The sequence below is a fragment of the Astatotilapia calliptera genome, chromosome 3 (genome assembly GCF_964374335.1).
Source record: "Astatotilapia calliptera chromosome 3, fAstCal68.1, whole genome shotgun sequence".
In the NCBI taxonomy this organism is placed as follows: Eukaryota; Metazoa; Chordata; class Actinopteri; order Cichliformes; family Cichlidae; genus Astatotilapia; species Astatotilapia calliptera.
The window spans coordinates 82,424,448-82,439,510 of NC_137424.1; the positions used below are offsets into that span (position 1 = coordinate 82,424,448).

At 39.1% G+C, this 15,063-nt stretch overlaps 1 protein-coding gene and 2 long non-coding RNA genes across 4 annotated transcripts in view; 1 reads left to right on the plus strand and 2 right to left on the minus strand.

Moving 5' to 3' along the window:
- Window positions 1-15,063, plus strand: part of LOC113015684 (uncharacterized) — a 59,049-nt gene that overhangs the window by 35,990 nt on the left and 7,996 nt on the right. The gene's annotated exons all lie outside the window — the stretch shown is intronic.
- Window positions 1,435-3,203, minus strand: LOC145425986 (uncharacterized). The gene is made up of 2 exons (XR_013906755.1): window positions 2,828-3,203; window positions 1,435-2,411 (listed from the first exon to the last, which is right to left on the minus strand). It is a non-coding gene; the product is annotated as an uncharacterized LOC145425986 (long non-coding RNA).
- On the minus strand, window positions 7,650-10,430 carry LOC113010189 (uncharacterized). 2 transcript variants are annotated; one of them, XR_013906753.1, is made up of 10 exons: window positions 10,323-10,430; window positions 10,201-10,248; window positions 10,038-10,121; window positions 9,863-9,928; window positions 8,749-8,809; window positions 8,601-8,651; window positions 8,468-8,512; window positions 8,319-8,383; window positions 8,140-8,242; window positions 7,650-8,028 (listed from the first exon to the last, which is right to left on the minus strand). It is a non-coding gene; the product is annotated as an uncharacterized LOC113010189 (long non-coding RNA). The 2 variants fall into 2 exon arrangements; XR_013906754.1 differs by lacking the exon at window positions 10,201-10,248 and having other exon boundaries at window positions 10,323-10,388.

The window sequence follows — 15,063 nt, forward strand, 5'->3', positions numbered from 1 at the left end:
GTAATTGGTGATTCTGTTCTCAGACATGTGAAGCTAGAGACACCGGCAACCATAGTCAATTGTCTTCCAGGGGCCAGAGCAGGCGACATTGAAGGAAATTTAAGACTGCTGGCTAAGGGTAAACGTAAATTCAGTAAAATCATAATTCACGTCGGCAGTAATGACACCCGGTTACGCCAATCGGAGGTCACTAAAATCAATATTGAATCGGTGTGTAACTTTGCTAAAACAATGTGGGACTCTGTAGTTTTCTCTGGTCCCCTCCCCAATCAGACCAGGAGTGACATGTGATAGGTTTGTAGCTTGAACCTATTCGCTGGAACGTTGAAGACAATATAATTACACAGCAAGCAAGACACGAAGTAGGCAAAGTTCTTCTTGTTACTCATGCATGAGGGAGACCTGAAGGGAGCCAAGTGTCGTTCCACCACTTGACCTCCGTCAGACTCTCAGCCAGGTCCCCCATAGCACTCCTTTTATTGTGGTTACATGAATATGCATAGGGTCATTAACATATGACATCTTACATACTTACATGTGAACAAAGAATACTGTGTGTGTGTGTGTGTGTGTGGTCAGAGTGTGACCCCATAAACGACTTCCCTTAACCTGCTGGTCTGGAAAACCCAACAGTTCATCTAAACAAAAGGCACTTAACCTAAAACAGACACAGCCACGTTTATCCTGCCATAAAACAATAAAACAAGGTACGACCTCTTCCCATGCTCCCAGGATGTGGGTGTGCATTCTAGTGTGGAATACACACCAAGCCTTTGCAGCCTGTTAAAGATCACACATCCTATCACTACACAATTGATTTATGCACCTCTAAGCATATATGGTTAAATATTTCTAAGCATAAATGACAATCAACAATACAAAACCTAACAACATGTTTAGCCGCATGTTCTCCTTAAATTGCTGGCTGTCTGAGTGGTGTCCCAGAAACGATGTGGGCTTCATAGATAATTGGCAAACCTTCTGGAGGAAACCTGGTCTTGTTAGGAGAGACGGCATCCATCCCACACTGAAAAAAATAATCAGTGGTATAAACGTAAAAAAATTATTGTAATCGGTTGCACGAAATTAAGTTATGTTTGGTTAACCTTAGTTTTTTATGTTATACCTGCACACATTTTTCTGGTAACACAAACATGACTTTTTTATGTTGTTGTTATGTTTTTCATTCCGGTCAAATATTTATAGAAACCACTTGTTTATCAGACATGAACTTTTTGTGTTAATTGTATTGGACTACTATGTGTTATATTGACAAGATTATTTTATGGTAAGCTTATTTTATTTTATAACAAATTTCTAATATATAATATAATATAGTATATAATTGAGTGTTCAATAAATAAAACTAAATTAAGGCTGATCCTATTGTATGTACTGTACACTTTCTCTTCAATCAAAGAAATAAGCAAAACATTTTTGAACAATGACCTGTATTTTTGAAAATACTACACAGTTGTAACAATGGACTTTCAATTCAGGCTTCCAAAATATACATGAGTCATATTTGTACAATGCATCTCTTGAAAAACATTCCACAACATTCCTCAAAGTTATCTGCTGTAACCTGAATTCAACATTGTGGGGCCTTGTGACATCGCACTTATGTAAAAAATAGTTTTTTAAATGTAAGAGCCATAAGGTAATATGGCAACAGGGGTGTAATTATTAAAATGACACAAAGAAGAGACTTAAAATAACATTATAACCCACAGGCACACAACCAAGAGACCTAAACTGATTAGTATTGGCTTGCTTCTATCACTAAACATCACAATCACTAATACTACACGATGCAATCTGTTTGTAGTGGTGCACCTTGGGAAAAAAATTGCAAACTGGTGAAATTGGTGCAAGGCACCATTTCCATTGAGAAAAATGGACATTCAAAGTTTGAATTTTTTTTTTAAAAGAGTCATGGCTTGAAAAGTGAAAACTGCAGTAATAAAGGCCCCAAGTTGAAAAGTGCCAGAAAAATAAGTTTCACTATGTCCTGCAACTTTACCAGTGCTGGCTTAAAAGAAAGGATGGTACATATTCGAAGAGGTAAACATGTTGTTCCCACATCATAACTGGAAAACTGTTCAATCGTACAGTCTGGTCCTGAAAACCTGGGCCTTCTTTGAAAGGCTGTTCCTTTTGAGCTCCATAACCAGTTTCTATAATACCTCGAAGGTATACTTTTCCAGTGGGTAGGTGAGGTTCAAAGTGTACATTAGTCCAAACAGCATTGCAGCTGCTAGGGTATAGTTATCCAAATCCTGCCAGACTCTCTGGCCTTCAAGGACTATCCCGATGTCCTCAGGGCTGCCATTGGCATCTCTTGACTTTATGATGTAAATTCCCATGGTTGTTTCCTTATTAGATCGTTGGATAATGGCTTCATCTTTGGCCTAGAAAATGCAGAATTCCAAAATTTAATTAAACAGAACACTGGTCAAAGAACATTATACCAAATCTTATTTTAATCTGTGTCACTATTCCAAAAAATGTTAATATTAACACATTAGGTGAACAAAAATGGATTCATTACAGCATGTGATTTGAGTCCTCAGAATGCTTAAAAAGGTAATGAAGTGAAATCTCCATGCAAAGAAGCAGAATACGGTCAGAGCACAGAGAGGTGTTCAACTATGAACTCCACACATAGAAAAATGCAGGTAAAAGAAAAAGAAAAAAAACGCACCCATGGTAAATTGTGAAAATCCCTGGTGATTTTCAACATACTCCTGGCATAGAGTGACAAGCAGCATTTTGTTAAAATTATTATTTTCCCTAAAGTGTATACACAAATTAATTTTTTTCTTACCTGGGCCGTGGGCTCCAGAATGTTCTGAAGTCTTCTTCCTATTTGTCCTCCTCGCCTTTTGAAGACCTTTATTAGTTTGTCAGATAGCACATCTATCTGCGAGAGTAATCTGGACTGCAGTGGCATGGTGGTAATGCGCTTAAACTCTGTATCTAAAAAGAGAAGTTGTCACATAAAAAGGCTGTCAAAATCTCAAATCTCACAAGGTTACATCCACACAAAGTTGTTATTTTTTGTCATATTACTATTTATTAGCTATGGGTCCCATGTTGCTGAGCAGTTCCATAGTTGCCCTTACTTCCATACCACCCAAAGCCTGTTTGCAACCACAGCAGTTGCCTCCTTCTGGCCATTTTGCAGTTCTGCCAAATGACCCAGAAACTACATCTAATATTGTCATATACACATCAAGGTCTTTCATTAATACTTAGTTAAATTAGTTAATTTGACCTTTCCAGAAAATTTTACTTACAGAATGTGACATAAAATATGCAAATCTTCACTAGTAAATAAAATAATGTTATTAAAACCTTAAAAGTAACACCTCTACATAACAGCGCTAGACAATTGTTCTGAAGCAACACCAATCTGCCCTTCAGCAGGGATAAGCACCATATATCGATACAGAAAAAATAAATTTAACATATTTATATTGTCATTATTTTTATCTCTTTAAGCCCTCCTCTCAGTCTCTCTATAAATCAGTTAAAATAATTTGTTGGGTTTTTGTGTGTCTTTAACATGTTATCAGTAGATTACATTCACTGCCCCAGAACATGAAATAAAGCCCCACGTCATGCACTTCCTCTCCTAATGAGTACTGCATAGGTGTCATGCCCTAAATAAACCGACTTTAGTGAAGACACCCCCCCCCCCCCCCCCCAAACACACACACACAGAGCCCACCCCATGGCAAACTAGCTTATTTAACTGTATAACTAAAACATTTTAGGTACAACCAGTTAACTAAATGGACACGAGTTTGTTAGTCTGTATTCACTGAGAAAAAACAAGCGGATGTGACTGGGCACACACTGAAAAAAAGCTAATGCACATAATATTGTCTCGCAGCTTAAGCTAGCATTATCGTTAGTTAACTTAAGGAATGACTTGTTTTTTCCATTATGTTGCTCAACAGCAATTCATGAGAAAAACTTCCCCATATAATGGATGTTCTCTTCGTTTCCTCTCAAACATGTAGTTTTCAGTTTACCTTGACAAAGTAAAGCTCAGCACCAAACGTAAACGAAGCGAAGACAAAAAATGGCGGACCGCCACAGTGAATTTTCCCTCGCAAAACACACCCTGGGGGTGGAGTTTCAACAGAAAACATAACTATTTTCTGTTATTTTGATATGACTGGTTTTAAAAGACTGAACATCCTTCTAAAACAAGTGAAAGGCGTGAGACTTAATTATGTTTAGACCAAAAATATAAATGATTCATGTTGGATATATTTACTGTATTTTTACTAATTTAACAACCTCATCATTGCATTAGTCGCTTTATGCTATTAGCATTAGCTTGAACCTCAAGGTCGTCATTTTATTTAATTTCTTTTTCTGGGCTTACAAACAGGACACACAACATTTAGATAACCGTTACACTGAATCTTGGGTCTGTGTTGAGTCTTCCAGCTGCTGACTACAGAAGCTAGATTGACCTTTCAGCATGTTTATAGCGGCTGTGGCTATGTGCTGGTAATGTTACCGTGTGTGAGCAGTCACATTGGCAGCAGACATGTTTCAACAAACTAGTCATATCCCGGCCCTACATTAGCTTGTTTAATGGTTAAGACACTGCAGGTACCACCACTTACTACAGACACCGATGCAAGTTTGTAATAGTCTGTTAATTTAGACTGAAAGAATATAGAAACAATATTAACTCACATTATATATGTTAATTACTAATTTGCTTATCGCATAATTTCGGTTACCATTAGCTAACTGGAGCCTAACATTGGCCTCTCATGGTTTTCGATAAACAGCCCACATACCTGTAAAATAACAACACCCAGTAAAAGTCCACATATATAAAGGGTCTACACTCGTTCTCACTGGTGTGTTAGCTTTAAAATCTTATTTACCTTCAAGTGTAAAACTCCAGATGGTAGTAGATTTTCCAAAGCGAGAGACAAAAATGGCGGACAGTGCAGCCGATTTTTCCTTTCCAGGGGGCGGAGCTTGAGGATAAAACACGACTAACTTGTTTCTTTTCAACATGATTTGTTCTAAAAGAATCAATATTCTTAAAGAATATGTGAAAATTAAAAGACAAAAATATGTTTAGATGTGAAATTTAAATTAGTCATGCTGGATATATGAAGTAATTCTATGCAAATTCAACAACCACCCTATTGCATTTTTTTCAGTGCACTTTGGATGCAGCAGCTCTCATTTCCAGAAATATGGACAAATTTATTAAACCCCCCAAAATATGACTATCCAGAGTTGGGACCAGGAAGCAGAGTTGCAGTCTTACACGCCTCTCTGCAGCTTCTCTCCTCCTGCTACCCCCCCAAAAACCCATCTCCATAGAGACTGTGTCAGCTTCCAAACAGACAAAAAACAAACTAAAAACCAGCAACAAACAACTTAAACATAAACAATTACAAAGAAAGAACAATACAGTATCCACATCTGAACCAAAGAGTAACACAGTGAAATGTGGATTATTAAATATTAGGTCTCTCTCCTCCAAGTCTCTGTTAGTACATGACTTAATAATTGATCAACAAATTGATTTACTCTGCCTTACAGAAACCTGGTTGCAGCAGGATGATTATGTTAGTTTAAATGAATCAACACCCCCGAGTCATTCTAACTACCAGAAATCTCGAAGCACAGGCCGAGGGGGCGGTGTGGCAGCAATTTTTCACACCAGCCTATTAATCAACCAAAGACCCAGACAGACTTTTAATTCATTTGAAAGCCTGATGCTTAACATTGTCCACCCCAGCTGTGAAACTCAGAAACCAGTCTTACTTGTTATCATCTATCGTCCACCTGGGCCTTACACAGAGTTTCTGTCTGATTTCTCAGACTTTATATCTAATTTAGTTCTGAGCTCAGATAAAATAGTTATTGTGGGTGATTTTAACATCCATGTAGATGGTAAAAATGACAGCCTCAACATGGCATTTAATCTGTTATTAGACTCAATTGGTTTCTCTCAAAATGTAAAAGAACCCACCCACCACTTTAATCACACTCTAGATCTTGTTTTAACATATGGCATAGAAACTGAACATTTAACAGTGTTTCCTGAAAACCCTCTCCTGTCTGATCATTTCCTGATAACATTTACTGCTGTACTGTATGTTTGTAAGTTTTCTCCCAAACAAACACAACAATGCCGACGAAACGTTTTGCACCCTCAAATGCACCTTTAGGTTTCATTCCATAATACTGGACTTATGTTTCTACGAAGGTTTGAACTCTAAGAGTGTTTAAACAAAAGAGAAAAGTGTGAAAATGTTCATGCCTGTCTGAGAAAAGTGTATAAAGCATGTAGTGAGGGGTTTTACAGTCTTAACATCTATAATAATTGTAAAAAATAAAGTTGGCTACTTCACGGATTTCACCTACCGCGGGTTATTTTTTGAACGTAACACCAGCGATAAACGAGGGGCTGCTGTATTATAAATAGTAGTGTCTGGGGCATCTAATTGATTAACATCAACATTGATTATTATGCACTATTATTTTTGTTCAAGGAGAGCAAAAAATATAAAACTCTCTCAGCTTGTTTGTTGCCAAAAATGGCCACTTTTTGTGTATGTTCACAAAATGCTATAAAATGTAGATTTCTTAAAACATTTTTCTACTTTTACCGACGTGACTCTTTAAAATAGCACCAGTCCTTTTCATCAAAATCAAAATTGTATCTAAATTTTTTACTCTTTATAGCCAGTTAGGTTATATATTACCATTAACTTTTCAGATAAAACGGTGATAAAGTCCTAATGTTTTCATGAAACTTCCTTTTTTTCCCCATCTGAGCATCGGGGAAAAGGCTGTCTTGCAATTGTTGAGGTCACTAGTGTGTGCCCCATTTCTTCCAGGATCACTCTCTTTATAGGTTTTAGTGGACTCCTAGTACTGCGAAGTGGTTTCATGGTACAAAGGGATTGTATTCCAAGATCTGGGAGACTGTAGAAATGAGCAGTGATGCCCTTCCTACCATCTTTCCAGAAAAATAAGTGATCTGGAAGCTGTTAGGCTGACTTACAGCAGCAGCACTTTCTGCACCTGCAGAAACTCCAGGACACATTTACTAACGGTGTTTGTTGCTGTATGTGCAGCTTTGAATTTTTTAATAATATATATTTTGTTAATATTTTGGCTATGGTGTCTTGTTATGAAATGTACAAGAGTAAAAGTGTTTTTAGCAGGTGCTTCAAAGCTAAGTTTGACTGGGAAACTCAAAGCTCAATAGTCTGTATCAACAGAGATTCACTGCAGCCTGTGTAATATTTATTCTACTCTATCTTGCAAATACATATTTGTGTGGCAATGTCATGCACAACACACAACTATTAGATCCTTAAGATCAAACCCGTGTCATTGTTTTGGTCCACTGCAGTGCAGTAGTCAAAAAAAAGAATAAGTGAAGTGTCCACAGATGGCCAGGATAGAGCCCAGAGTGTTAATGTTTAAAATGTATAAAAATATTATTGATTACAATTCTTTACTGTTAATATCAACAATAAGCTTTTTATTTTGAAAATACAAGTTTAAAAAAAATGCTGTTACATTTACATTTAATGCTGTTACACTGTAATCCTTTATTATAAGTATGGACACAGAATCAAGTGAACAACATTTTGAAATAAGTTTAATTGGAATTTTGTACTGTGCAAAAAACAAAACAAAAAACAACAACGACATATTAAACAAACAAACACAGCCAGTGCCTTCATTTGTCCATTACATGTCAAACATAGCACTGACCCTTAGCCCCTGCTCATCAGCACATGCTTTCAAAAAGAGCTCCATGTCCTTTGCAAACTGAAAAACAAAGAGGAACAAGTCCCTTGCTCCAGTGTCTTCTTCCTCTGACATGTCTCTTAAGACCCTCTGCTGGTCCCCTTGATTTAAGGACAGATGTTTGGGCATTGTTATATGTCCACGGAAAAGTGCCTTATTTTGGACAGCCCACTGCACAGCAGGACGCAGATCTTCAACAACTGCTGGCTCCTGTGTCAGGCAAACGGGGATGAAAACATAGTTATTTCTCTGTTGCACAACAGTTTAACAGTTATTCAAATGTCACTAACCATGTAATTACTGTTTAAAGTGAATACTGACATGACTGACTTCCTGGAACTTTTTCAGTCTGACAATGGGCACGTGTTGTCCTTCAAGCACAGCTTTGGCTTCCTCTCTCCAGTGTGCAAATAGCTTGCCAGAGCTTAACAGAAATTGTTGATATTGTTAAGGTGTGTAAACTTTGACACAACATAAAACAGAAGTCAAAATATAAATACCTCCTGAGATCAAAGTTCTCCATCAACAGCAAGCACCACCATTTACACAAGTAGGGCATGTCTGACTGTAAAATATTAATATGAAACATGTTTAACAACTTTCAAAAGATTCAAGACTCCATTGCTGTGAAAGTAAATAGAATACTTACTACAGTATAGTCAAATCAAGCATCCAGTGCCACGTACAGAGCAGACTATTTGGAAGAAAAAATAAAAATGTCCTTTTTTTAGAAGCTTAAATTAGCTTCTGTATGAATCTCAAGAAGAGAAGAGAAAAATTACCATCAGCATGAAGATCCCACAGTCAACTCCATAGTCTTGGCTTGGAAAACCCTGTATTACATTGAAAATAAAGGCTCGTTAATAAAATCCCTTAAAAGAAGACTAGTGTAATTCATATTATTCACCATACACTTAAACTAGCACATACCTTCAAGTCAAAGCTCTTTTTTTCTGACCACTGCCCGGGAATGATCTTCACTGCAAGATTCCTTTTTTTAAAGACAGTTACATTCACAAGTTAACAGATGTCATGATGACGGGTGTGAAATGTTTATTGCTAATAGCACCAACTGTAACTACAGGCCTTAGGAACACGACCTCAACAAAACAGCATAACAAAATGAAAAAGTACAGTCACATGCTCACAGTTGGTCAAAATAAAGCATTTACAGCTTTAAGTTAAGGTTGGCATATTTTATAAACTCATTTTTAATGGTCTTTTATGTTAAACTAGAACATTTGAAGACCCTATTTATGTCTGAAACTCATCTAAAGACAGCATCACTGACTTGATCATAATGTGAAGATGAGAAATAGAATAAAATGTTGAAGCATCATGCTGATATATCCATCCATCCATCCATTCGCTTCCGCTTATCCTTTTCAGGGTCGCTGGAGCCTATCCCAGCTGTCATAGGGCGACAGACTGGACAGGTCGCCAGTCTGTCGCAGGGCCAACACACAGGGACAGACAACCATTCACGCTCACATTCACTCGCACATTCACACCTAGTGGCAATTTGGATTATCCAGTTAACCTATCCCCACAAGCTGCATGTCTTTGGACGGTGGGAGGAAGCCGGAGTACCCGGAGAGAACCCACGCAAACACGGGGAGAACATGCAAACTCCACACAGAAACTTGCTGATATAGTTTATAAAAAAAGCATGTGAGTGTACTGTATGTGTGAACACTCAAGATCAGCAGAACATGATCTGGGATGCACTTAACCTGGAACACTGAACAGGTTCCTGAAAACTCCGGAACAAACCAAAAATGCTTATAAAGATGTGACCTCAAAAGTGAAACATATTGTTGGCCACCAAATCCTGCCTTGGTGTTTATTGGGTCAAGAAAGAGGATTTCTCTTTGAGGTGGCTTCAGTACCTAAAAGACAGTTAGCCATGACTTCAAACCTGAAAACAATGTCATTGCAAGCGATCACAATCAAAGACTTTTGAAACTGCGTCATAAAAGCTTGAATACATCTCAGACACATAGCAAAATCCTAACAGTTTGTATGTGTAAAAAACAAGACTTACACACAACTGGAAATGACCAGGGGTCCAGAGAGGGAGAACTATGATGTGCATCCTCTGAGCATCAGTCTGAAACAGAATTGTATTTTTAAGTATCCTGTATATGAACTCTCACCAAAGTTATAAAAAAAAATCATTTGGATTACTTGCTTGTTTCTTTAAAGGACGGTACACTTACAGGAAAGGACTGCAATGGATCACAGCCATAGGGTGCAAGCCAAGTCCGGGTGACATACAGATTTTCTATGTAAATGCTTATCCCCTAGAATGTAAACAAAAACATTTAAAACAACAACTCTCTAAATTAAAGCTTGACAATCATCATATACAACATACAGTACCTTTGACTGGACAATTTTAGTGATAAGCTCAAAACAGCCATTTCCAATCTGAAACAGAAAAAATCATGAAAAAAATGAATGTACACTTTATTATTTCATATTCATAGAAAAAAAATACTTACAGTCGATTCCATTTGTTTGTTTAAACCCAGTGTCCAAAAATCTGCCCGCATGAGGCATCCAGAAGACGTTTCAACAATCAGCTCATCTTTGGGTCTCTGAAACGCACTGTTGTTATGCTAGTTAGATCATTAACTAAGTCATTAACATGTGAAAAGCTGTAAATGGTTAAAGCAGCTAAAAATAACTTGATGAGAGATAATTGTAATCAGACTTTATCCTGCTTCCTGTTTAAATTTTGATGTCAATCAGTTGTTTTACAATACTCAGTATTGAACACTTGGAGGTAATTTTTAGTGTATTTCCACTTGTACTAGTAGGCCTATGGTACAAGCGGGATTAAGCACGTCTATTTTATTACTCCTATTTGTGGACTGAGTCCTTGTGTTTACGTGTTATTGAAATTGATTATTTGCACTTTGTTCAATTTCTGATAAGCATTTGCATATTATTCCATTTCTTAAAAGGGGTAATATACTTATTTATTTGTGATAAGATATATATGTACAGTGAGTTATTTTGATGGATGTAATTAATGTTTACAATGAAAGTGAATTATATGGTGACTATAATTCCTGAATGTTTAAAACCTTGTAGATAATCTTTAATGTTACTGCAGGTTACAAATAAGTATTGAACCTTGATAATGTGAAATTTTGGATATTGATACTTTGACCTTTGAAACTTGATATTTTAATGTTGTACAACGTGACTGAACTGATGATGATTGAATTGATGATAGCTTATCTGAATAGTAGTTACTGCACTGTGACACTACTTTAGTTTAATTTGTGAGAGTTATCCTTAAAGGGCACGTGACATATATTTGGCCATTGTTTATAGGTCAGGTTTTTATATGGGACGAATCCAAAGACCAGGTCAGCGATTCCAGAACCCAGAGTGTTCAGTGTTCACTGGATGGCGAGCCAACTCAAGATCCTAGGAGACGATATACATATACATGCACACTCACGCGCACATTGATGGACTACTACTACAATCCTCTACTGTACAAGTAGTACGGTAGGACAGACAATCACACACACACACTCTTACCATTGGACGGACTCTGATGCAATACACCCGTTTGTCATGGGCCCCACCGGTACCATTTGGACTAAAAAAGACTAATTCTTTTACTTGTGCACAATTTTATTTTATTCTATCTTTTGCTACTTTGGGGGAAAAATTTATGCTTGACATTCTGTTAAAACCTGTTGAAATACTGTGTTGTTTACAAATTTCTTTTACAAGGCTTAACATCACTGAAGCACTTTTAAAGCCACACAACTGTGTTTGTCTGGTTTCTCTGCCATTCGTGTACCAGAGCTCTAAGAGTCGTTCTCAGTCTTCTGATACCAGCCCAAATTACTCATTACCTTGGTAATTATCCATTGGTACTGTATATAACTCCACGTAAGTGCTACACCAGCCTCTAACACAGTGTGCTGAGTCTGTGCTATGAATATGTTGCAGTGAGTACAATGTAAGCATCCACTGCACTTACAGTACCCACACCCAGTCACATGTGTGGTGAAGATACAGAGAATGAAATATAATTATTAATGAAATAACTATCCATCCATTCTCAGTGCTTCCATATTAATAAATGACACATGCTGGAAAACAGAACCTGAAATTGTTCAGTTTAGTACTTTTGTCTGTATGTACTGTGCTTATAAAGGCCCTGACTGCTGTGACACATACAGCAGTAGATATATACATGATGTGGAAATCATTTTCACAGAGACCAGAAAGTCATTAAATCACTGCTGACAGTTCGGTTGATGTTCGGTCGATGACAGCACCTGGTGTTGCATAGTTCCTGGAATGGCTAACTGAAGCTGGTCCTGATCCCAGGACCAGAGGGGACCGGCCCCATCCAACTACAGAAGAGCCCACTGAACGGTAAGAACAAGATCCGGGCTACCAACACCTACGCCCTGCCTGTGATCAGGTACCTGGCTGGGATAATAAGCTGGCCAAAGGAGGAGGTAGAAGCCACTGATGTCAAGACCAGGAATCCATGGAGGGTTTCTCCCCCAGACCAGCACCCTGAGGCTGTACGCTAAGGAGAAGGAAGGGGGCCGGGGACTGGTGAGTGTCAGCACCACAGTCCAGGATGAGACAACGAACATCCACGAGTACATCACGAAGATGGCCCCAACTGACCGAGTGCTCAGTGAATACCTCAGGCAGCAGAAACCCAAGAAAGAGGAGGGAGACGAGGAACCATCATGGAAGGACAGGCCCCTGCACGGTATGTACCACCGGCAGATAGAGGAGGTGGCTGTTTGTTAAAGCCTCACAGATCTGAGAGCAGAGCTCAGTGGGTGCACGAGCCTTTATACATGAAGCGTTTCAGGTTCATTTAAATCAGTGTTTCTGTTTCCAGCAGAGCAAACATGATCCAGCTGTTTCACATGGATCTGTGTGGATGCAGTAGCACCTGACTCTGTACATCAGGTGGGTCACATGACACCTGGACATTCACAGCATCGTCCCTCAACGGAGGGACCAAGTGTTTCTTTCTGCTTTAGAAAGCTGCTCTCTGTACAAAAACAGGAAGTCACATGCTCTCTGCTCTGTGATTGGCTGCTTCTTACTGCAGCTTCCTGCAGAGGGTGGAGGTCTGCTACACACACCAACAGAAGTGTGACTTTCACTTCCTGTTTATTGGTGTTGTTCTTACAGCTCTCAGGCAATGCTGCAGCGCCCCCTGGTGACACAAACTCCTCCCTCTGTCTCAGAGGTCAGAGGTCAGCCTGCTGCTGAGGGTCTGCCTGTTTATGGACTTCCTGTCACAGACCAGGGTCTCAGGGTGGATGCTGGTTTCTGATTGGATGGTGCAGAAACCCAGCTTCCTCCAGCCGAGATAGAAAAATCAATATTCTAATGTTCCTGTTAAAGCAGTGAGTCTGTGGATTCATCACTCTCTGTGGGTTGGAGGCTCCAATGATCGTCTCAGCTGTTCTCACCACCTGCTGGATCTGGACTGTCTGAGGCGTCTCCATCAGAAAGTCCAGGATCAGTGTGGAGGTGTTCAGGCCCAGCAGGAAGTCTATCAGCGTCAGCAGAACCCAGTGTGAGCAGCACTTTGTGAGAGCGGGAACGAAAAGCTGAACTGATCAGTGATTGGATCAAACGGTCTCTGAGTAAGACCTGACTCCTCTGATTCTGTGATGCTTTAATAAAACAGTGAAACATTACAGAGCAGATACTTCAGTGACACAGAGTCAGTCACAGAAACAGGATTGAAGTGATCCAGGAGTGTGAACTGTGGCTGATGAGAGAATGATTTGTTTATTATGGTTTATTCTGTGCTGCTGAGGTTAGCCTGAGAGTGCTAACAGTCTGAGCTCAGCCACAGCCTTAGAGTGTGAGCACCAATAAGCTGTGATGGAAACAGGAACAAACTGAATAAAGACAAACATCACACCTCCAAGAAAGACGAGACAGACACAGAGCTGATCTTATCGCTATGGTTACTTCTGTTTTTAATGTGGAAACAGCTCACTCACAGCTGAGGTGTCAAACTGTCCTTCAACACGTTTCTTATCTTTAGTGGCAATAAATTCATTGTTTGCACATTTTTATCTCTTCAACTCTGAGAAGTGACCACAGAGAAAAACAGGAACTAGACGTCGTACTGTCTTAAACTGAAAGGACGAAAATAACCTGCAGCTGTCACCTCATTTAAACTGTCTTTGAACTGAGATCCAGCAATGTGGGGAGAGATGGCTGCATCCAGGGCAGGTGCCAGAAACCGCAGGAACCCAGCTGCAAATAAAATAAAAACACTATTGAGCTGACAATGTGGAAGTGTCTGCCTGTGGGCCAAGTATCACAGGCTAATTGGTCAAATCCATAATTCCTCTTTTCGGATTGAGAGAACAGACTGTGAGACTCTTCCAGGGTTAAAGGAGAAAGTAGATGAGACTAGACAAGGACGTGAGAGCAAAGCAGGAACGATAAGGCAGAGAGATGTGACTAAAGTTATATAATCAAGAGCACGACTGCACAAAGGCATCACAGCCTAGTGACTGTTTGTGATCATTTAATATTCATCGCCTTAGTTAAGTTCTGGTCATTGGTTATGATTTGTAGTGTTTAGCTGTTTCTGTTACCTCCTGTCATCTCTACGTTCTTGTATTTCCTGTTTTACTTTGACAGTCTGTATTCTGTTGTTCTTCCTGCTGGCCTCCTCATGTCCGATTAGTCCCACCTGTTCCTCTCATTGTGCTGCTTGAGTATATCTAGTGTGAGTTTCCCTCTGCTCCTGTCACTGATCATCCTCTGTGTTTCATCTGCATGTCTCCTGTTCATTGTCCCCTGAGTATCTCCCCCTGCATTTCTTTTCCCGTGTTTCAGGTTTTTCTTGTTTAGTTTGTCCTGTTTATAAGATAACCTTTATAAGATAATAAAGGTTATCTTATCTTATCTTATATTTTTGTTCATTTCCTTCCTGCCTTGTTTAGAATCACATTCAGCCAAATAAAGGCTCACCTTTGGTTAAACATTCACCTCAGCCCTGCGTGTCTGCATTTGGGTCCGCTCTCTCTCCCCATGGTCTGCCAGCTCAGACCGTGATCGAAGGCATCTGCAGAGGATAGTGACACATGCACAGAATCCTGATTGGCCGGGAGAAGGTGACCGGGTTAGATAGCTTGACAGCTTGGATTTATCTGGCATGTGTTTGAATCCTGCTCTGAATCAGTCCTATTAGGTAATGTTCAAATATGA